At 45.4% G+C, this 23,852-nt stretch overlaps 1 protein-coding gene across 2 annotated transcripts in view; it reads right to left on the bottom strand.

The window, feature by feature from the left end:
• Window positions 1-819, bottom strand: part of WASF3 (WASP family member 3) — a 130,878-nt gene extending 130,059 nt beyond the window's left edge. For both annotated transcript variants that reach the window (XM_047722971.1, XM_047722973.1), the window contains exon 1: window positions 670-819. The gene's annotated coding sequence lies outside the window, so the exon portion shown is untranslated. The remainder of the gene's footprint in view (window positions 1-669) is intronic.
• Window positions 820-23,852: the final 23,033 nt, after the last annotated feature.

Below are 23,852 nucleotides of genomic sequence, written 5' to 3'. Positions count from 1 at the left end.
CTGCAGCGCGCCCCTCGCCCGCTGTACGACCACCTGCCCTGCGCTCGGGGAGCCGAGCCTGGCTGCGGAGGCCGGGAGCCCCGCGGGCCCGCACCCCCGGGGAGGGGGCACCCGGCGCAGAGGCTTGGGGAGGGCGAAGCCATGGAGCGGGCCCGACCCAGGGCGATGGGCATGCGGGGACTGGGCCACATGCGGGCAGGGCGCGCGGTACCGAGGGATGTTAAAGTCCCGGACACGGGGTAGCCCTGGGCACTGTGCGTGGGGCGCGAGTGGAGGCCTGGGCGCCACCTGCGGCCGGGATGGCGGGCGCCTGCCCCGCAGCCCGGGGAGCGCGCACCGGGCAGCGCCGGGGCCGAGGACTGGGGGGGACGGCGCTGGCAAGAGCGGCCGCCGGGCCGCGCTGCGACGGCGGGAAGCCCCAGCCGGCGCGGGAGCCAGCGCGGAGGATGCGGCTGGGCTGCAGGGCAAGGCGCGGGGCGGCGCCGCGGCCCGCAGTGGGCCCCGCTGCCCGCCCGAGAGCGCCCGGCGCGATGCAGCAACTTCACTTAGCCACGGGGCTGCGGGGGCCCGGCCCGCGCCCGCCCCTCCCCCGGGGCAGCCGCTCGGCCCGGCGCCAAGCAGCGAAGGGGCCAGGACCGAGGAGTCCGGCCGGCCGCAACCCGCACTCACCGGTCCGCGATTCCGCCGCCGGCCCCGGGGCTGCGCTCCGAGCTCCATGGTCCCGCCGCACCGCGGCCGCCCGGCGCCCCCGCTCCGCAGCACACCGCACGCAGCGGCGCCAGCGACGCCGCCTCCGGCCCGGCCACGGCCGCGGCCACGCCCCCTCTCGGCTGGGGGCCCGGCCGGAGCAAGAGGGGGACTCAGCGCTGGCTCCACCAACCAGAGGCCTCTCACCAAGCCGCTTCACCAGGATTGGCGAGCGCCTCAGCCAATGGGAAAACGGAAGGAGAGCGGAGCGTCGGCGCCGAAGGGCGGGGGATTGCGGAGGAGGTGGCTCTCACGATCGGTCCTCCGCCCCCCATTCCGGGTGAGGCTTCGGCCCTAGTGCCTCCGGAGTGGAGAGGCAGGGATACTTTGGGCCGAGTTTATTTTAAGGGGCCCTTCCATCACCTTTGCTGACGATATACCCATTGCAGTCCCTTTGAGTTTCCACCCGTTCCCAAACCTTACCTGGGTTTTGAGGGCTCCTGCAAAAACGTCCATCTACCTGTAGGTAGTCAGAGGTCCTGCGGGGTTAAGGGTTCAGGCAACCTTGAGAGGATTATAGCCATTGTCATCTGATGGTTTTATGCCCTTCTCAAATCCCTTAGCGTTTCTGCCTATCCTCATATCCTTCTGCAGAGTCTTCCGTTTTTAATCATCCTGTCTCCAGTCTCCCTCCACCCCACATGTGAGAAAATTCACAATGCCTATTAAACATGACATAACATTGAAACTAAACCCCGTAGCAATGAAACGCAGCCAGGTGGTACTTGATGACTCAGGCGTAAACTTAAGAATGGAAGAGGAAAGGAAAGGAAGAGAAGAAAAGAAAGAAAAGCCTAGAATGTTCTCCTAGGTCCTGAAGGAAAGGTTAAAAACATTAGATAGAAATGTTATCTATATTTTGGTTTGCATGCTTTTATTCTTTTTGATTTACAAGTAAAATCACTAAATTAAAAAACTTAAGAAAAAAGTTCAAATCCCAATGAAGAGTCCAGAAAAAACTAATTCAGGTTGTCTTGCTCTTGACTGTACAGACGTGTGATAATGGTTCACATCTGTTACAGCTAGTTACAGCAACTACCAGCTAGGAAAAATGAATAGCAGTTGCTAACAATATTAGCAATGTTTGCAACACCAGAGGTGCCAAAGAAAAATCCCCAGCCCCTCTTCATGTTAATCTGTTAACCCACCTTACTTCCAAAGGAACGATTTCAAAAGCCCTATTTTAAGGTAACATGTACTTAGTTTCCATTTCATGTCAACATGAAATATACTGACAATTAATAACGTAAATAGAACTGTAGTGAATTCTTACAGTGTTCTGTGTTTGAAATATTGATACTAGAGTGATAAATTTCTTCTGAATTCAAAGCTGAATTGGTATACAAATTAAAATGACTTTCCTTCATTTTGTCTTCACTTACCCCGGCAATAGCTTCCATGTCTGTATTTAGGTCACTGACTTAAAAACTCAAAAATAGGAAGCTGTAGGATACAAAAAGTATGTTTTCAGAGTTACTAATCACATTTCCCATGCTCCTTCCCTCTTCAGTGAGCCCACCTTACGTGACTGCTGCTACACTCAGTTTATATCCACTATTAACCCTTAATCTTATTGTCCTGAAGCGTTCAGGATTGTTTCACATAGGTCGGTCTTATCTCTAACTAGGTTGTAAGTTCCATGAGGGTATGGTCCTTATTTTATACTCTTGCTTCCTTTCCCCATAATGTCTAATGCAGTGCTGAACATGTAAATATAACTCCATCCTAGCACTGTGTCTATAATATACAGAAATTTTTTCAAATGTGGTACTTCTGTGAACCAGTCCTTTAAATAAAAATTGCTCAGAATAGTCTTGTTAGGGAGATAGCGTCTCACACTTAACAGTGCTTAAAAAACGTTGCCATATCAGGAGTGAATTGGTTGCCTGTAACAGAAACTTGACTAAATTCTTACCAAATAGAGGGTGCTTCTCATCACACAGCAAGAAGTCTAGCGACAACCCTGGGCTTCTGCAACACCTCCATGGTGTCATTGTACCTCCGATTCTTTCTATCCATCGGTTCTGCTGTCCTTGTCAGGTGACTTTGTCTCCTCACAAGATGATTGTTCCCATTCTGGGTACTGTAGCACATCCTGGAAAATGGCAGGGATATGGGTAAAGGGCAAAAGTTCAAAGAAGTGCATGGCAGCTGGGTCTTCCTTTTTAACTATTTTTCTGGGAAGCCCCATCCAGCACTTACTGGCTGCACTGTGCCACACTGACCGTTTACCCACCACCTGCCCCTGACCTCCACTCAATGCCAGTCTGAAATACTAAGCATTTAAGGCCAGGGACCTTATCTGCAACAATGTCAGGTTTTTGTTAGTAAAGGAGAAGGGGAATGCAGTTTCTGCCATAGTTGTGGCATAAATGAATATGTGATTGGACACTCACTCTATTCATGAGATGACACACTTTAAAAAAAAAAAGTCATTCAAATCTTAATAAGAAAACCAACAACCCAGTTTAAAATTGAGCCAAAGATCTGAACAGACATCTCACTGAGGTAGAGATGGCAATATACAGATGGCAAATAAGGATATCCTCTATAGCATATGTCAGAGAATTGCAAACTAAAACAACAATGAAATAGCACATCTTCTAGAATAGCTAAAATTCAAAAAACTAATAATATCAAATTCTGGTAAGGATGTGGGGCAATGGGAATGTTCATTCACTGTTGATGGGAATGCAAAATGGTATAGACATTTTGGAAGATAATGTGGCAGTTTTTCACAAAGCCAAGCATAGCCTTACCATACAATCTAGTAATCATACTCCTTCATATTTACCCAAATGAGTTGAAAACTTATGTCCACACAAAAACTTGCACACAAATGTGTATTTATAATCACCAAACACTGGAAGCAGCCAATCCTTCAGTAGGTGAATGTATAAGCAAACTGTTGTCATCCAGACAATAGGATATTATTCAGTGATAAAAAGAATGAGCTATTAGGCCATGAAAAAACATGGAGGAATCATAAATGTGTATTGCTAAGTGAAAGAAGCCAATCTGAAAAGGCTTCATTCTGTAGATTCCAACTATGAGATTCTGGAAAAGGCAAAGCTGTGAAGACTAAAAAGATCAGTGGTTGCCAGGGGTTGGGGGGAGGAGCAATAGATAGGCAGAGCACAGAGGATTTTTAGGGCAGGGAAACTATTCTATATGATACTACAATGGTGAATACATGACATTATATATTTGCCAAAATCCATAGCATATACAACACAAAAGGGAACTTTAAGGTAAACTATGGGCTTTAGTTAATAAAAACGTGTTAATATTGGTTCATTAATTATAACCACAAAAATGCGAAGTGTTAATAACAGAAGAAGTTAATAACAGAAGTTAACATAATAAAATTAACTTCTGTTAATAACAGAAGATGTGTTAATAACAGAAGTTAACATAATAAAAAGGAAATAAGGTTTGTTTTTGGAGAAGTCACCTTCATTTTATTTATAGGCTTTTAATGGATTTACAGGCAAATTCTATTGCCCTTCAGCTATTGCTAAATCTTAAAAGATTTAAATCTTAAAAAGTCTAAATCTTAAAAAGTTTATTACATATATATTTTTTCAATTTAGGGGTTCCCCCCAATTTTTACATTGAAAATTTTCAAATGTAAGGACCGGTACAATGAACTCCTATCTACCTTGTACCCGGATTCACCGAATGTCTAGGCACCACCATATTTGCTTCTTCATTCTTCATTGAGTCTCTGTCTCTCTGTGTACATGACTTTTCTTCACTCAACCACTGAAGCAAACTGCAGACACCAAGACACTTTAAATACTTCAGTACATATCTCCAAGAGCAAAAATGTCTTGATTGCTCTAGTATATAAAAAAAGACAAGCAGAGCATATCAAATGGGACCACGGAAATGAGGTGTGTCTAATTACTCAAGACGCATTGTTCCCCTTTTTGTTTTCTGTAAGTAACTGTCCAGTCTGACATAGAATGTCTTTATCCCCATGAACCGGTATCATGAGGAAATAGGAAAATCAAACTCAGGGGCAAGGGAGGCTGGTGGTAAGGCACCACACTAAGAGATTTCTGGTGCTGTTAGGTGAGTGAGCCATCATTCGTGTTTTCGTGAAACGATTTGCATGAAGCCCAAGGTGCAGCCAGTTCTGGATCCACCAGCGAGCTGAATGCCTGATGTCTAGTGTTATTGTGACAACTGAACAAGCTCTCAAACGTGTTCCTAAGATCTTCCCAACGATATTTTAAAAACCTCTTGAAATGTGTCATCTTTGTTCCTGTTTACCCTTGCCTGGTCAAGCTCTTGGATAAGTTCCCACAGTTAAAAAGTGGTCCTAGTGTCATCTTTACGTTAATCAGATGACGTGGGTAGTGATGATGCATTGTCTTTTTCAAGAGGCTCTATAAACTAGATACTTGCCCAGTGATTAGCTTAAGTTCTCCTTTACCATTCCAAATTCTTCGGTGAAAAAACAATTGCCGTTCTTTTTACCTAATAGCGTGTCATAGCACATAAAAATTACAAACTCTTTTGCATTAGGAACTGAGTTCAGTCCTACTTTGGGGAAGCTAAAGAACCAGAGTGATTACTGATTAAAAGAGTATAATTAGAATATGTAAGAAACCAAATTAAAAGCCTAATAACTGTCATACTTTCGACATGTTCGTTTGTACTTGTTCTCAGAATGAAGTGAAATGCTGAGTACAAATACCTCGGTTTTCAAGAATTAATTTAGCTCCATAATTAAATCTTTTTTTTTTAAGATTTTTTATTTATTTATTTGACAGAGAGAGATCACAAGCAGGCAGAGAGGCAGGCAGAGAGAGAGGAGGAAGCAGGCTCCCCGCTGAGCAGAGAGCCCGATGCGGGGCTCGATCCCAGGACCCTGAGATCATGACCCGAGCCAAAGGCAGCGGCCCAACACACTGAGCCACCCAGGCGCCCCTCCATACATAAATCTTTATAAACATGCTTCACTCAGTCTAGCTTCCTTTTGAAGGAGAGTATCTATTTTTATCATGACACCAGAGTGAAATAAATACACACATCTACATACCCACATCTTCCAAGAATAAAGTCTGCCTGGGAAAAATGAGGAACTTCCTCTTAACTTGGAATATTCGCCCAATTATCTCATGAGGGCAGGGCAGTCTATTGGTACTAACTTTATTTTTAAGTGAGAAAAAAAAATGGGAAGGTGAATATAACGAACGTGAATTGAGAATTTACTACTTGCCATATGGTTTTACTTGTTATATTTAATACAATATCTGTAGGATATATGGTGTTATGCCCATTTTACAGATAAGACATGGAGAAAGTTTGTTATTTATCAGGGCTGCTCAAGGGATACTATCACAGGAAGGCTGTTTTTGCAGTGGACAGGACAGCTCTGAAAGTCGCTAAATGAGTCAGCAGGACGATGTGTCTACACCATTCTGACGCCGCAGCTGGGACTTCACTTAGTCTGGTCCCCCCACTCCTTTCATGTTGCTACCACTCAGGCCGAGAGTGTTGCCATCATCTTCTGTGCTGGAATAGCATTCCTAATACATTTCCCATGGCTTCATTCCCCTCTTGTCTGTCTTTGCATTATTTCATGGTCTTTTTTTTTTTTAATACTTTATGTATTTATTTTTCAGAGAGAGAGAGCATGTGCACAGGCAGGGGGAGTGGTAGGCAGAGGCAGAAGCAGATTCTCATGACCTGAGCCGAAGGCAGAGGCTTTAACCCACTGAGCCACCCAGTCGCCCCTCATGGGCGATTTTTAAAACGCAGATCTAATTGCATGTCTCCACTGCTCAAAACCTCAGAGGCTCCTACCGTCTACGAGGTAAGTCAAATAAAACCCTTAATAATGCCCAGCTCCAACTAATTTCCCCAAAGCCTCCCACACCCCTGCCTTCCCGTGTGCCTGGACATTTTCTGTCTGAATACCGTCCCTGCCTTTCTCCACTGGGGAATCTCGTTTTTCACAGCGCAATTCAAATGCCACCCTCTCCAGAGCCTCGGTGCAGATCTTCACACCGGCGCCTGGACTCCCCTTACCTCCTTCGCCCTCCTCTCCTACCACATCTCATTGTCCGCCACCAGGCAGGCAATTCCCGGAGAGCAGAGACTTACTCATCTTGAACTCCTAGCTCCTAACACATGCCAGGCACATAGTTAATATTTGTTGAATGGATTTTCATGATATCATAGGGAAAACTAATATGCAAGCAATCCAAACAGCACTTAAAGACAGAGGGCTCCAAGGCATCAGGCTCAGAAATTTCCATGGGCTTCTTATTATCATGAAGCTGATGACAATAGCATCAGGAAGAACAAAGGTGCCCCGGTGATGGTGGGCCGGGCAGCGGGCACAGCCCCAAACACCATGGCCTGTGTAAGCTGCCTGTTTCCACACTGCCCTAGCCCCACGTGACACTTGTCCATTTTGCTTGACCCTCCTCCAATAGACACACAGTCCTGACCTTGCTGGGGGAAGAGGGGAAGAAGAACTCCAGGACCCGAAGTGTCCTGGCTGCAGAGAGTGTTAGAGCAAGATGAACATGGGCCATAAGTAGACACCATTCATTGTCTGCTTACTCTGAAGCCCAGAACCTTAGGAGGCACGGGGAAAGGATGCAAAGGGCATGAGCCCTTGAATGAAACCACTGCGGATTCACGCTCCATATCCACCATTTCCTTAGGAAGGGAACTTAATGCCTCTGAGCCCCCGTCCATTTCCCTCACATAACATGAACCTAAAAGTCCCTGTGCAATTGCCGATGTCCAGAAAACATTAATGATGTTCAACCCTTTCCCTCTCCAGACTGCGCTTGTCGATGAATGAGATCCATGTCCTTCACCACCTGAAGGAAATCTGTTTTGAATCAGTATTTTACAAACAATGCAGAAAGTTTACTGACTAACCCAGAGCATAGGAAGTGAACTGAAGTTCACTCTACACATTTAAGCAAATGGCCAGTAGGCTATAGGATACACCGATCTACTGCAATAGGACATTTTTAAAAGCAAACCCTGTTGCCTGATATTGTCAGAGGAATGGCCCTGTGCCCATCCCAAAGAGAGCCTCCTCTGATTTGCTCATCCCTGTCTGAGAGCTCTGCGGCTTTAAGACCCACATGTACCCTACCTTCAGATTATTACAGAAATTGAAGAGCAATTGCTCCAAATTCAGTTATTAAAATACAGAGTCTTTATTCTACTGCTTGGGTTATTACTGTTCCTAATTTGCTCCTGAAATGGACGTACAACACTGTCTTGCAATGCATGGTTTTCAGAATTACCTGCTGCAATTGCCCAGGACGGCTTTTATCTCTGTGCTGTGGTCAGGTAGAGTTACATAAACCAAACGGGGCAGTAACTCCCAGGCTGAAGCTACCTGAAGAACTTGCCTTCATTATCAGTCGTTCCCCCTGGCCATCGGCGCCAAATTTTGCTGGTTAAACACACCAAACCCATTTATATGGGGGTTATTTATGCAAAGACTTTTCCTATAAAATTTGAAGATCTTAACAGATTTGGGCAGTTTTGAAAAGTTTGTTTTCCTTGGAAAAGCCCTTGAAGATGCGATATTTGACAGATCAGTTATCTGAGATACAAGGAAGTTAAATGACTTGCCTTGGGCCTCAGACAATTTTTATTTTAACAAATCCCAGATTTCCTGATTACCTTAGATCCCAGTTGGAGTCATTCTGCTGGGGGGGAGGGGATGTTTTATTCGTCTTTGTGATCCCCATGTCCTATCCTATAGCACTCTTAAGAGATAATTAGGCTTTCTTAGTTACTACATGCAAAGGACTAATTATGTTCAGTAAGCATTCCTAAAAGGAGATATATGTTGCAAGATGTTTTGGAGGATGCCAAGCCAAGAATAATGGTTTTTCTTGCCATCAAAGAGAATCCCTCCAGCACAGAAAGGGAAACTCAGTATGTTTTCAAATGCAAAAACAAACAAACAAAAATGTAAGTCAAGGGAAAAAATGTAGTAGATTCTAGGAGAGAAGTAAATTATAAATTGAATCCCACTGGAATATCATGGAGAGGGAAAAAATATCCATCCAAGTGGAAGCATGAAAGAAGTACCAACCAAGTTGAGCTTCAAGGACAGATGTCACTTGGCGTGAGCAGAGATAACTGGATGAGAGCCCCCAGGGTATGAAATGGCAGAGTTGAGAGAAACTGCAGAACTGGGAAATGCCAAGAAAGTTGCAGAGAAGCTGGAAGAAGAGATTAGGTTGTACCTCTGTGGGGTCACTAGAGTCTTGTACAGAATTCAGACAAAGATGGTGAGGCATCCCTGAAGACAATTTGTCCATTCAACAAGGTGTGTGAGCCCGGTGGCTGGGCCCAGCACTGTGACAAGAGTGCAGAGAGCCGGGGAGCTGGGCAGGGGGGCAGCGCTTTTGAAGATTCCTTTTACCCAGTTGCAGTGGATCACGGAAGAAAGAGGAGTATGTGACAGGCGATGAAGGTGCCAACTGAGAGGACGGGCAAGGGCACACAGGGGGCGTGTTCCCAGGGGGTGTGTTCTAGAGTGATCTGCAGGGTTTGACCCTGCACTGGAAGAGGAGAAGATTAAAATGTCAGCCAATTTCAAGTTTTCAGGCTTTGGGGGGTGGGGGTGGGTAGAGCAAGAGGATGTTTTTACAGGGTAGACCGGAGAAAGAGCAGGTTTGAAGGAAAACATCTGGAGCTGGATGGTGAATGCTAAGGAAATGTACTGGGTACTGTATAAAAGAAGAGATAGAAATGCACAAACACTAGCTGTGTGAAGGTTTAGAGTCTGAAAACCTGAACCATCTCTCTACACAATTGAATGCAAGGTCAGTGTGTAGCAAACCAAGTGATCTATCATGACAGATATTAATAGAGTGAGTGAAACCTTTCTCTCCAGGGGGATCCAGGCAATTTAAGGTAATGTCATCCATTGACATTGATGCATGATGAAATGACGAGATCAAATCTACATAGACTAGATGTATCCACCCAAACTAAGGCCCATACCTCCGAAAGTGTCCTCACTGCTTTCCATTTTACGTTTCATCACTCATTTCAATGTGGGCGTGTGTCCGGAGAACATTTACTTGCACTTACTTAAAGGGAATGTTCAAAAAAATGAAAGTCCCAGCCCCCAGGGAATTTTTAGTTTAGTGGAGAAGATCAAGAGAAGCAAAGAGATTATTACAGTCAAGATACACACTATTCTAGAGGGTTCTATGAGCGTTGAGAGCAGTATCATAAGTGGAAAGGCAGGAGAGGGAAACTGAAGGAGGAGATTCAAACTCTGAAAGAATGAGTGGGAATCAGTAAAGTAAGCAAAGGTCCAACTCGGGGGTAAAGCGATACCAAATGCAAAGCAGGAAGGATGTACGGTGTGTTCAGGTAGATATCTCTATTAATTCTGGATAGCCCTGCATATGGGTGTGTGTGTGTGTGTGTGTGTGTGTGTGTGTGTGTGTGTTAATGTGTGGTGTGTATAAAAGAGCAGTGTGAAAATACTTTTACAGAAATGAGACTGAGGAAGTGAATGAGGCAGTACATGTTCATTTAGTTACTTTGTGAATACACTATATTATTACAAAAAAGATTTAAAGTGTCTGACAACAAAAACAGGATTACAGATTAATGAGAAAATCAAAGAACAAACATGTGAGTTGGATATTTGCGAGATAATACTAAAATCATGAACAGCAACTGTCCTATTTGGTTCCGAGCTAGCTGCCAACCCAAAGAATGAAATTCGATGTCCGATAGTTATTAAATAAAAAGAATTTAGTTGCTCAGAAGAAAGAGGAGCACTGGAATGTACAAAATACTCCTTAAGTTTCACTAGTAAGAAGTTTTACTGATGGGAGCTTGGAGACCTGACAAGTAAAGATTTGGGGAGAACTCTCCTTGAGAGGCATGGAACCCGAGGAGGAGGGCAGGAGGGTAGCTGCAATGAGAAGCAGCTCCTCCAGCCTCCCCTCTGTAATGTGAGTTTCTGTCCTGCCATTAGGAAAATAAATCAAGGTCACACATGGAGCCTGCAGGCCATATACAGCCAGCGGATGTGTTTATCTGGCTGGAATAGTGTTTCCGTTATGTTGTCTTTTGCTTTTGTTTTTACTCTCCCCTCATTATTATTGTAATTGACATTTGTAAGATGTTGAAAACATAGACAAACCAAAAGGAAAAAACCAAACTATAATCCTGCTCAAGAACTAGCACCATTAACTCCTGCTTTTCATCCACGATATTTGCATCCATGTTGCTTTTCTATATTTGGATCTTCTAGTCAGGAAGTGCTCTCTCCAGGGACCTGTGCCATCAATCCCCCTGTCGTCTTCCATCTGGCTTAAGTCACATATTTCTGTTTCCTTTCTGGGGTCCTGTGATCCCCCAAATCAAATTCTGAACTATGCATGATCCCTAAAATGAAATCACAAAGTATTTAAAATATCAGAGAAAAGAAAGGAAAGAATAAAAGGGAAGGCAGCTGTTTAAGAGAAGAATAAATCTAATCAGTTAGGATTAATTCATGGTACTTTAAAACATCAATTAAACATTTTAAGAGAATTAATTAAGCCATATCAAGACTGAAAGTCAAAAAAGTATAAACAATGAAATAGAGATCAGGTAAATATAATTTAGGTTTAAAATCTAGAAAAGTAGGGCACCTGGGTGGCTCAGTCATTAAGCGTCTGCCTTCGGCTCAGGTCATGATCCTGGGGTCCTGGGATGGAGTCCCGCATCTGGCTCCCTGCTCAGCAGGAAGCCTGCTTCTCCCTCTCCCACTCTCCCTACTTGTGTTCCCTCTCTCGCTGTCTCTCTCTCTGTCAAATAAATAAATAAAATCTAAAAAATAAAATCTAGAAAAGTAAAAAATAAAAATGCAATGGTAGAAAATATAAAAGATGAAGGACTCTGAGCAAGGCCATGATCATTACCTCCCATACAAGATCTCCTCTCCCTGACAGTCATGACTCTTCTTGGGTGCTATATGAAATCAGGGGTGGTTTGCCTCTTTAACTCAAACACCTATAGGGTGCCTAATTCAATCTCAGAAATCATCCTTCAGTTATTTACACTTGTCAGTGGAAGACACACCACTTAGTCTAAACTGCGTAGAATTTGTGCATAACCAGGTTGCCCTTGAGAAATGAAAACAAGCAGAAGAACATACAGAGAAAGCAGAGCTTCACTGGACACTCACTGTGTGCTGGGATGCCTCTGCTCCAGAATATGGTCTTCCTCTTGACAGACTGGAGACCTCATTCATGGGCTTACATCATCAAGCAACTGGCAGTCCCCAGGGTAGCATGCTCAACCCAATGGACATGGTTATGCTTGCTTGCTCTCAGCAACATAACACAGACCAACAATGGCAGATTCTTAGGGAAAAAACAATTGTGTTATGACATTACCTTAGACATGTTAAAACTAATGAGACCTTAGCATAATTTCTCTTGCTAGTAGCCACATTTTGGCATTTTTATTGAGAACTGAGGTTCACTTAACTCTTTTGATGATACCAAAGGATACCCACTATGGGGTTACATTCTCCTGGACAGGAAATGCCCCTTTGTGTGGGATAGCCTAAGAAAGACATCATGCTAAGTGAGAAGCATTCTTGCTAGTTTTCCTAATTCTTGATATGAAATTTATTTGAAGCTTAGATCTGACTATGCATCTTTTGCACTTAGGTAAGAGTTCCCTATGAAAAGCCAAGAAGGATGAAGACTGGGTAAGATTGTGGCTATTTATGGTTCTCATTTCAAAAATAAAACCAAGAGCTAAAATTCACCTTATGTTTTTGTATCTCTTTTTGTGACTTTTTTAAAAAAGATTTTATTTTTAAGTAATCTCTATAGCCAATCCTGGGGCTCAGACTCATGACCCTGCAACCAAGGGTCATATGCTCTACCAACTGAGCCAGCCAGGCACCTTACATCTCTTTTTAATATTATCACCCCTGTCACTCTCCCATCCACTCTTGACAACTAGATTACCTGGCAAAACAGTATCCAGATACCCTTGTAAAAATTTCCTTCTTAACTCTGGCTTAGGATCTTTAGCACTTTTTTCTGTGCTTCCCAAATCATAATGTTGTTATTGGAACAGAGCATTTATGTTATGCAGGAACCCAAGCTTCCATCTACTTATCTATCTATCCATCCATCCACCCATCCATCTATTCACCCATGCATCCATCTGTCTATCCAACCAACCATCCACCTATCTATCCAACCAACCAACCCATCCATCCACCCATCCATCCATCCACCCATCCATCCATCTACCCATCCATCCATCTATTCACCCATGCAACCATCTATCTATCCACCAACCATCCATCCATCTAAACACCCAGCCATCTATCCATCCATCCATCCATCCATCCATCCATCCATCCACCAGTCTATCTTTCCAAACACCAATCTACCCAGCCATCCACCCAACTCTCTTTCCCCTTCTCCCTCAATAGGAGTGAGATTTCAGACCTTGGAAAGAAAAAGAACCAGAGAGCACCTGTTTCTTCTCTTGTGATGGATCTTCTGCACTTTTTCTTCTTTCTCCATTTCTTTAATGGACATTTATTTTATCTCTATTCTGGCCACTACACAAAAGTGCTTTCTTACTTATTCCTTTCCTATTCCTGTCCCATTTTTGTAGCGTTCACTGACCTGCTGATAGAGCCATTCTAGGAGAATCTAGCGTGGATCTCTGGAAGGTTTAAAGAAGATCATGGAAAAGATACAAGTGGGAAAGGGAGCTAGTTGGGGTGAAAGAGAATGGATGAGATTAACAGAGGACCTCCTCTATGCCAAGGGCTTTCAATAAGTTTATAGGTTGTTTCGTTCATGACAATTTCATGAAGAAGGTATTTATACCTCCCCCTTTTAAAAATGAAGAAACTGCTGGGGTGCCTGGGTGGCTCAGTGGGTTAAAGCCTCTGCCTTTGGCTCAGGTCATGATCCCAGGGTCCTGGGATCGAGCCCCGCATCGGGCTCTCTGCTCAGCCCGGAGTCTGCTTCCTTTCCTCTCTCTGCTTACCTGTGATCTCTGTCTGTCAAATAAATAAATAAAATCTTTTAAAAAAATGAAGAAACTGCAACTAAGAAAAATACCAAAAGTGAGAGAAGAAGGAGAAAGCAAAGAAACACAGGGTGAAGGAGCGTCACTCTAAATGCTGCAGGTTCTCTGGGGTGGGTGTTCTGAGAGAGGAATAACTATTCTCTGCGCTCACCCTCCTCTGTTCCTGCCCTTCTCTGCCTGACCTTGAAGGGCTGTATCAATGCACAGTTCAGGCAATGGGAGGCATTGGCAGAGGTTAAGAGACCAGGAGGACAGAGTGGGCAGCTTATTTATCTACCCTCTACCCCCACCAACCCCTGCCATACTATGCTTACTGTTTCCATTCAGCTGCCTCTCTTCCACAGCTCCTGTTCAGCCAGGGGCTCCAGCAACACTTTCTTCCCCTTGTCCCTCAGGTCACGTATACTAATGGCATCCCACTGTTTGCCAGTCCCTGGTTTACCCCATCCTCCTCTGTCCCTTCCACCTTGCGCACACGTCTGGAAATCATCCCTTCCTTAAACTCAACAATGACATCCTCGGAGTGAACCATCTCCTTCTAACAGTACTATATCTGAAACACTTCCTGATATGCTTCTGTCCAAAATAAGTATCATGAGATGATGTCTAATACTTAGCTATAAACATACCCAGAAGTGACTTAGCCTTTGTATGAGTTTGCTAGAGGTATTACACAAAAGTGCCAACAACGTGCCATGGGCTTGGGGCCTTAAATTTATTTCTCACTATTCAGGAGGCTGCAGGTCCAAGGTCATGGTGCCAGCAAGGCTTCTCCTGAGACCTCTTTCCTTGGCTTATAGATGGCCACCCTCTGGCTATGTCTTCACTGGTGTTCCTTCTGGGCACACACCCACTGGTGTCTCATTCTCTTCTTATCAGGACTGCAGTCATACCAGATTAGGGCCCCACCCTAAAAGCCTCATTTTGACTAAATTGTCTCATTAAAAACCTCATCTTCCAGCGTGGATACACTTTGAGGGCCTGGGGTTTGGGACTTCAACATATGAATGGGGGAGCACAATTAAACACATAACAGCATTATTAATAAAGCCTCCCTGGAAAACACTGGCTTTGACTTATATTTATACAGTGGTTTCTAACTTTGCATCTGCCCCAACACACAAGATACATCGCAGTCCTGCTTGTGAGACCTCCCAATGATAGGTACTCTTAAGAACATGAGGAAGTGTGCATCCCAGCCCCAGGGAACAAATCAAAGATGACTGGAAGACAGGGTAGTGCAAATCCCCGCCCCCAGATCTGAAATCATTGTTTTTAAAGGAGTTTTTGAGAAACCTGTCTTTATGTCAATAACAATTGCTGGGATCGTAGAGATTGATTCTTGTAGGTTTAAATATAGCTACAGTTAATGACTTATGGATTTGCTGTGAAGCCTTGCTAAAAGCGGTTTCCCACTCTATTGTCAGTGGAAACCAGAAGAGGTCAAGCTCAACCAGGCTAGGGAGACTAACAGTGCCCCACAATCTTTCTGTAATTTCAGTTTTCTGAAAGATAAAGAACCTTCAGCCTAGCACCATGAAACTTACAGCACAACAGATATGTTGTCCATGTACTGTGAAGGCTGTGAGGGCACTGGGTGCTGGGCAGTTATGCTCGCTTAGCATTGTCCTGTCTCCCCTCCATGTGCCCACATGTCTTCCTCTCTTCCTTTTCCTAGAATTGGGTCTTTAGATCTGAAACAACAGAACATTGATCTGTCACTCTCCCCACCTTGTCCCCACATGCCATAGTAATAGTAACATTTCTCTTCAAATGATTCAAAATGAAGTCATTTTCTCTTTTAAAATGATCCCCGCTGTATTTTTAAAATCATAAATGAAAGCTGAAATCTTTCTGAATCAATAAATAATACATGTCTCCTCCCAATAACGTGGCCCATTTTGGCCCACATTATGTCCCAGGTTTTCAAACTCAACAGACATCCATCTATCCATTCATGCCTAACTCCCTCCCACGCATGCAGAGGAAGTCCCAAGAGCCAAGGAGAAAAGCAGGAATGCTTCTGGATAAACAAAGACCCTGAGGTCAAAGCTGGGGCAGATTACATTCCCACTACCTCCTCCTCACCCCAACATCCTGCTGCTCAGAAAAGTCTTAGAGAGATAGGTCTCAACCTTTCAAGGCAGGACATCAGTGGACACAATGTCCCAAAGCTCTGTGCTACCCACCATTGCCTTTAATTCTCTTTACGTACTCTGTATTTTCCCACCGCCCTAGCCCAATTCAGGAATTCTTTGTCCGGTGAACACGGCAGGTTCCTTATGGGCAGACACCATTTCTACAATCACTGTCTTTCAAAAATTGGCATTAAACAAGCGTTGCGAGGCAACCCATCGATAAGCATTTATTGAGAGCCTATTCCACATCCAAAGCAACAACAGTGCTTGCTAATCAATTTTCAGTGGGCTTGGAACAGGAGGTGGTGTGGCGTGCCGTTGAACACAGATCAAATGTGTTGTGACATTGAACTCTCATTTGTAGCCACGTCACTTCGGTGTACGCCGCTAACATACAGCTGTGTTCGAGGAGGTGCTCAACCCTCTAACTGCTTCCCACTGACAGATGCTGATGCAACACTACAGTTCAGATACTGGGGCTGCCCCGCAAAGGTAATAGAGAAACATTTGAGAAGGAAGTATGGTCTAGATGGCAAATAACAAACAACGTATGTAGTTTATTTGCCAAGACATGTAGGAGGTAAATATAAAACAAAACTCTTGCAAGTTTAGCATTTTTCTTTTCCAAATAGAATGTTGCTGACTATAGGCCAACTACACAGCCTTGCACAGTTCCTCCTTTAAAATTGGCTGGGAACGAGATGCCATTCCTCTTCAGCACTTGGATGCCATCGCAGACATTTGCAACTTTGTGGCCAGATACTGGTTTCCTCCAACAACCTGAGATCTTATTTGCCACCTACTTTGCAAATAACACAGATGGGAATGGGTGCACTCTTGGGTACAGTCAGCCTTTCCATGTCACCGAAGTTCACCATTTTAAATGTGCAGTTACTCTTCCTTCTACGTGTCAAGCAATAAGTATTCCACTAAAGCGGTAAATCTCAGCACTTCCCAGGGGCCCAGGTGAGAGGTCGCAGTTAGCATTTTGGCAGGACAAATGCATCGTCTTCAAAACGTGTGGTACGACTCAAAGAGTGAACGTGTGCGACAGCACGGAGGGACGACACTGGTTCCTGGTGTCTGGTTCTAAAAAGGGAATGAAACAAGTACACACGCAACTGTGTTACTCCCCCCTCAACCCTCAACCTCCCTCAACCTCCCTGTTGGCCTTCCAGTAATAGCTAACGTTGATTGTGCACTAACTGTGTACCAGGCACCTTTTGAAGTACTTGTGACATGATATGATCATTTTGGCTCCAAAATACTCCTATAAGCTTGTCCATGAAACTGTCTTATCTCATTTTCAGTATCAGAAAAGCAAGGCACAGAGAGGTTAAGCAATTTGCCTAGAGTTGCACAGCTATCAGGTGGTGAGCTGGAATACAAACCCAAGCAAGATACTAGTAGTAGCAGTGTTAAGCAGTGTTAAGCTTAAGTCTTAAGCACCTGCCCTCAGGATTGTGGGTCCCACACTTTGGGATTCAGCTGCAACCTCTAGTCCTTAAACTGAACTCTGCTTTTGGGCTGGTGCTGGACGGTGTTCTGAAAACCAGGATCCATGAAGTTACCTTGTGTTTTTTATTTGTAAAAAAAAGGGGGGGGGGCCTGGTTGGCTCAGTGGGTTAAGCCTCTGCCTTTGGCTCAGGTCATGATCTCAGGGTCCTGGGATCCAGTCCCGTATTGTGCTCTCTGCTCAGCAGGGTGCCTGCTTCCTCCTTTCTCTCTGCCTGCCTCTCTGCCTACTTGTGATCTCTGTCTGACAAATAAGTAAAAAATTCTTAAAAAAAAATTCTTACTGTTTTCCTTACTAAAAAACAATTCATTTACTATAGAGTAATTAGATGATAGAGATAAACAAAAAGGAGACAACAGGAAGACTTCCATAATTCCACCCCAAAGACAACCACTCTTAACACATTGCTGAATACCCACGTAGACTGTACCCTTGTACCCTTGTAGTATTCACATCACTGAATACCCTTGCTCTGTGCATGGTCTAACCCCATAGCTGGGCTGAACACAAAAAATGCACACTGAAAGTCTGTTTTTTTTTTTTCACTTAACACCAACACCAACATGGATAAACATTTCTTTGTAGCATGATTTTAAATTGTTCCCTCTAAGCGTTACCCTCTGATAGGGAGTTGGATGCAAAGCATACAGGTCGGGGAGGGGCCATTTGGGGTCTGATCCAAGCAAGAAGGCGGTGGAGCTGAACGCAGGCTGAAGTAGGAGCGAGTGGTAGCTTTGGAAAGGGATCACAAAGACAAACCTAGCTCAGGTGAGCAGTGGGAACATGACCCGTTCAACCTGTTTCCCAGACGGTACAGAAGCCCCCACCCTTCTGGGATGGGGGTGGGGGTGGGGGGACTCTGCTAGGGCTTACCGCTAAGCTGAGACTTCAGAAGGGCAGAGCAGAGCACATGGGAGGGGCAGACGCAGAGCCGGGTCAGAGCCCAGGGCTCCAGGCCGTGGAGGTGCGGGAAAGCAGGAGGCAGGCCGAGCCCAGGAAATGAGGCTGCCAGGAATGAGGCAGGAGAGCATGCCCAGATGGGTGGCTGGCTTGGTCTTCCCACCGGTCTTCTGGGCTCCGGGCCTCCCGAGTCCGGCAACCAAGGACAGTGCCTATCCTGCTGATTAGGGGCCATCCTGGGCAGATGCTGTTGCCTTGGAGAAGGGACAGGAATGACAGATTTCCAGATCATTATTGTGAACAGTGGGGACAGAGCTGCACTGGGGCTGGGCTTGACATTCTATCTTATTGCCCAGCTGGGTTTGATAAGCTTTCCTTCTAGGGCTCTAGGACCACAAATCCATGGCTGGGAGCCTGCTTTGGTCTGTGATTTTCCTGTCTGCTTGAGCCTCTGAATATGACTACCCAGCCTCATGTGACCCCTCCCGTCCATGCAGTGGGCTTCCCTCATGTTTGCACGCATGGCCTGCAGATACCCATTCTGCCTGCCAGATGGAATTTCCCTCCCACACCTGTACCCAGGCCTGTCCCTTCCAGGGCCCCTGGAGGAGACCAGGAGATACCCAGGAGAGATAACCAGGCCGTGAGGCATAATAAGAAGGCAAGCAAGTCACAGCGCTAAGGCTGCTATGGGCTGCCACAACACAAAGTGTCTCCAAAGACAGGCCAGGGAACCCGATCAATGTCAGAAGTAAATGGAGAGAAAATGAAGGGTTCCAAAGCACCAGACTTTGAAAGATTTATCTAGAGGCAGTGTAGAGGAAAGGCATACTTGGGGAGAGGCCAAAGCAGTGGATCAGGGCGCCTGGGTGGCTCAGTCAGTTAAGCGGCTGCCTTCAGCTCAGGTCATGATCTCGAGTCCTGGGATCGAGTTCCACACTGGGCTCCTTGCTCAGCGGAGATCCTGCTTGTCCCTCTCCCTCTCTCTCAAATAAATAAAATACATATTTTTTAAAAAATTAAAAAAAAAATAAAGCAGTAGTTCATTCTGGCTTCTTTAAAATCACCCGGGAAATTGCTGTTTTGTTATTTAATACCTAAGGCCTGGCTTCAGAGACTCTGATTTAACTCAGGAAGGAAGATATTTTTAAAATACCATGAGAGTTTTAAGTGGGAATTGGAAGTCCTAAAGAAAGGAAATTCCCTCAAAGCATAGCTGAGTGGTATACCTAATCTTTTAAATGCAGTCATCAAGGAGTGCCTGGCTGGCTCCCTAGGTAGAGCATGGGACTGCTGATCTTGGGGTCATGAGCTCAAGCCCCAGGTTGGGTGAGAGCCCGCTTAACAAAAAATAAAAAAGAAAAGCAGCCAGTGAAAAGCTATTTCCAGGATTAAATTCATTTCTCCATACCCTCCTTAGCTCTTTGGTTCCTGCCCTCTCACTTCTGTGCAGTTCCAGAATTCAGGTCCACTACTCTGGCATCCATCCCTCTCCCCTTCCACTTCTGCCCCTGCTTACAGCTGGCTACTCCCGCTCACCTAAGTCCCGGTCTCTCAGTGCAATGCTCACAAATTAACCTTGGTTAGGGTTCCAAATTCTTTTTTTTAAAGACTTTATTTATTTGTCAGAGAGAGAGCAGAAGCAGGGGGAGTGGCAGAGGGAGAGGGAGAAGTAGCTCCTCACTGAGAAAGGGGACCAACATGGGATTTGATCCTAGGACTCTGGGATCATGACCTGAGACCAAGGCAGACGCCTAATGGACTGAGCCACCCAGGCATCCCGCTTGGTTCCAAACTCTGCATCAACCTTCCAGACCAGCCTCAGTATTTCCCTATTGTCCCGCTTCAAGCCCCCTTTCTGTGTCCAGCCGCTAAGAGGCTGGAAGCATTGCAGAAAGGAAGCACATAGGTCTGGGCAACGGAGTGGATGTGACAGGACATGGTTGTCGTCATTACAGCGGAAGAAAAGAATAGAGAGATTCCATTCAACCCGCCACGCATTCTTGCAGCTTTAGTAACATTTTCTGAGAATGCAGTGGGTAAAGTCTGTAGGAAGAAAAAGATTTCCTAGGTTGCATATCTTTAGATGTGGGAGGACTTGCGTTTCCGGCAACAGTGTGAGCGTGGTGGTGAACTTGGAGAGGAGAATGAATTGGCAGGTGTGGCAAAGCAGAGCAAGAGCCTGTCATAAGGAAAAGATAATAGAGATTAGTAAACCCTCACCGGGGAGGATTACAGCTGTGCAGAAGCTGTGGCCGCAGAGACTCTGGAGCGAAGAAGAACGGCTCGGTGGGAAGGCATGTTCTGGGATCTGAAGGAAACCACAGTGTGAGGAATGAGCTTTCCCCAGCACGGTGTAAGGACTTTCTCTTCCAGCACGACATGAAATGATTACAGTTGAAGATGAGAGTATGCTGAATTTTTCTATTTCCTCCGTGCGTTTCATGGTAAAGATGGACTCAGTTTGGAGCTGGCTCCCAAGACGAGAAAGTTCTGGGCTAACGGGAACAGAGTCCTGCTTCTATTGGTAGAGAATTCCCATGGGTTCTGAGATGTGCTGGGAGGCCCATAAGCCCACAGAGCGCCCACCCAGGGACTCTACCATTTGATATTCATTCCCTTATGTTCCTTTCCCTTTGGTCCTCTTTTTAAAATTCAGATGCTTTCATTTAGAGGTAACACATCAAGCACATTTGCAGCAAGGTGTTAATGATTTCTCACATCTTCTTTCCTGACGGCAGAATGTTGAATAGGGTGCGATCCGAAGGTTGGATTATGAAACGGAGAGAGGGAGAGAGAAAGAAGGGGACTTATGGGTCTTCCCACGTTCCTGGCAGCATTATTCACAATAGCCAAAAGGAGGAAACCACCCAGATATCTATTGAGAGGTGAATGGATAAACAAAATGAAGTCTGTATGCGCAAGGAGAGATTTTTCAGTCCACAGGCTACTATGGTGATGAACGTTGAAGACATTATGCTACGTAAAATAAGCCAGTGATAAAAAAGACAAATATCAGGGCGCCTGGGTGGCTCAGACGTTCAGCGTCTGCCTTTGGCCCAGGTCATGATCCCAGGGTCCCGAGACTGAGCCCCGCATTGGGATCCCTGCTCAGCCGGAAGCCTGCTTCTCCCTCTCCCACTCCCCCTGCTTGTGTTCCCTCTCTCACTATCTCTCTGTCAAATAAATAAATAAAATCTTAAAAAAAAAAAGACTACTGAACTATACACTTGAAAGGGGTTAAGAAGATAAATTTTACATTAGGTGTATTTTGTTACAGTTTCTTTTTTAAGTTAAGGGTAGTGAAAGCCAAAGATAAAATTTGCCCATTTTGAAATTTTGCACTGAGCAGGCCCTGAATGATATTTTGTCGTTTTATTTTTGGTTTGGTTGTTGTTGTTGCTGTTTTTGTGGGGTTTTTTGTTTTGTTTTTTCCTTCCTTCCTTCCTTCCTTCCTTTCTTTCTTTCTTTCTTTCTTTCTTTCTTTCTTTCTTTTTCAGAAACAGAAGGGAGAGATGTGTTGTAGTCATTGCTTTTCTATTCTGGAGCTCCCATCTCTGAATCCTCATTTGGTAGGTGTCTGAGTCTGTCGCCATCACCATCCTACGCGGGACGGCAGGCCTGCTCCCTTACCGTTTACCGAAGGCTTCTGAGGTGCCAGGAGCTCCAGGCTGTTGCTCTCCTGAGTCCTCCCAGGAGCCCCAGTGAGGTAGACACTATCATCCCTATTTTACAGACGGAGACACTGAGGTCTGGAAACTCCTCTAGGATCAAAGAGCTGATAAGTGGTGAAGTCCCGTTTTGAAAAGTTCTTTTTCTCCCTGCCTGGGATCAATATTCATATTCCCCACAATTTCTTTAGTTATCTTAAAAGATTACAGGACCTTTGTAAGTAGAAAATTAGTGTCTCCATGTCTCTTCTTGAGAGCAAGTCGGAGAATCAGAGTAAGGAGATGAGTCCAATTAAAGGACAGCCCACCGTGTGCCCAGCTCCGGGCCAGCTTCCCATATGCCCGATCTTCACTCTGTGCATTTAATCAAAACGCGGCACAAGAAAATACCCTTGGTTGTTAAGCTACGATACAAGGAGCTTAGAGAAGTTTGTGAGTTCTTGTGGCGCTGCCAACACACTGGGCAGCAAGGATTTCTGGGCTTGTTGGCTTCTCTCTTCCAATCAGTTGAGGGGTAATGGGTGGAGATGGGCTTTTTTTTTTTAAGATTTTATTTATTTATTTGACAGAGAGAGACGCAGCAAGAGAGGGAGCACAAGCAGGGATAGTGGGAGAAAGAGAAGCAGGCTTCCTGCTGATCAGGGAGCGTGATGTGGGGCTTGAAACGGGGCTCGATCCCAGGACCTTGGGATCATGACCTGAGCCGAAGGTAGACACTTAAACAACTGGGCCACCCAGGCGCCTGTGGAGATGGACTTCTTGAGACCCCTCTTCCCTTCTCTGTTCCACCACCTGACTACCCCGGCTGTCAGTCCACACCTCACCCCTGTCCTAACTCAACCTTCCACCACTTCTCTGCACGTAGCCCACACTCTGACCTACAGCGTTCTCTCAGGATGGCTGCTTCCAGCTCCTCCCTCTTGGCTGTGTCCAGGTCCACCCTGACTAAGTTACTGGTTGTTCCCTCCACACATCGCTCTTTGATACCTTCCCCAGAAGAGTAAGCACTTCTATTTATCGACTGTAACCAGGCACTGGGTTAAAAGCTCACCATATGTCATCTTTCTTCACTTGTAGAACAATGCTTCAAAGTAGGTATCATTGATCCCATTTCAGAGATGAGGAAACGGAGCCTCAGAAATACACAGGAATCTGCCCAGGGTCACAGAGCCAGTAAGTGGCAGTCAGAATTTGGATCAGGCCTGCCTGACTCCCATGCCAGTGCTCTCAAACATGAACTGTCCACGGGGCCAAATTGCACTTCAGACACTACCCACACTTCCTCACCGCACATGGAATCCTCGATCCCATCACCTCTACCCGTCATGTGCGGGCACACTCTGGCTTCAGCCTGCCCACCTTCACAGCATCCTGGTCATACTTACAGCTGTGAGCACAACTGTACTGAGTACCTGGTGTTGGCTAGGCTTGTGTGGTGTGCACGTGACAGCAAGGTGAACAATTCATCTCTGACTGCTTGGATACATAACTGTCACTCCCTCAAGGGCAGGGACTGGGTTATTCCTTTGTTGACCTCCCTCATCCTTCACAGTCTCTCAGCTGTTGAATAGATAGACCTGATTCTCAGTCTGAAGGCTAATGGTTAGGAAAGTGTTCACCCACCCAGGGACCCACTCCCCAGCTTTGTGGGTTCACCCAAGTTGTGTGTGTGTATGTGGGGGGGTTCTTCTTCCCAAATCATTTGTGATGCCCACACACAACTGAGCAATCCAGAATAGACTCAGGGCAACAGGCCATGGACCCATTTCCCCCCAAGCTGTGTGGCCATCACAATCCCCA

The sequence above is a fragment of the Lutra lutra genome, chromosome 3, assembly GCF_902655055.1.
Source record: "Lutra lutra chromosome 3, mLutLut1.2, whole genome shotgun sequence".
In the NCBI taxonomy this organism is placed as follows: Eukaryota; Metazoa; Chordata; class Mammalia; order Carnivora; family Mustelidae; genus Lutra; species Lutra lutra.
This window is presented reverse-complemented; position numbering and strand designations above follow the sequence as displayed.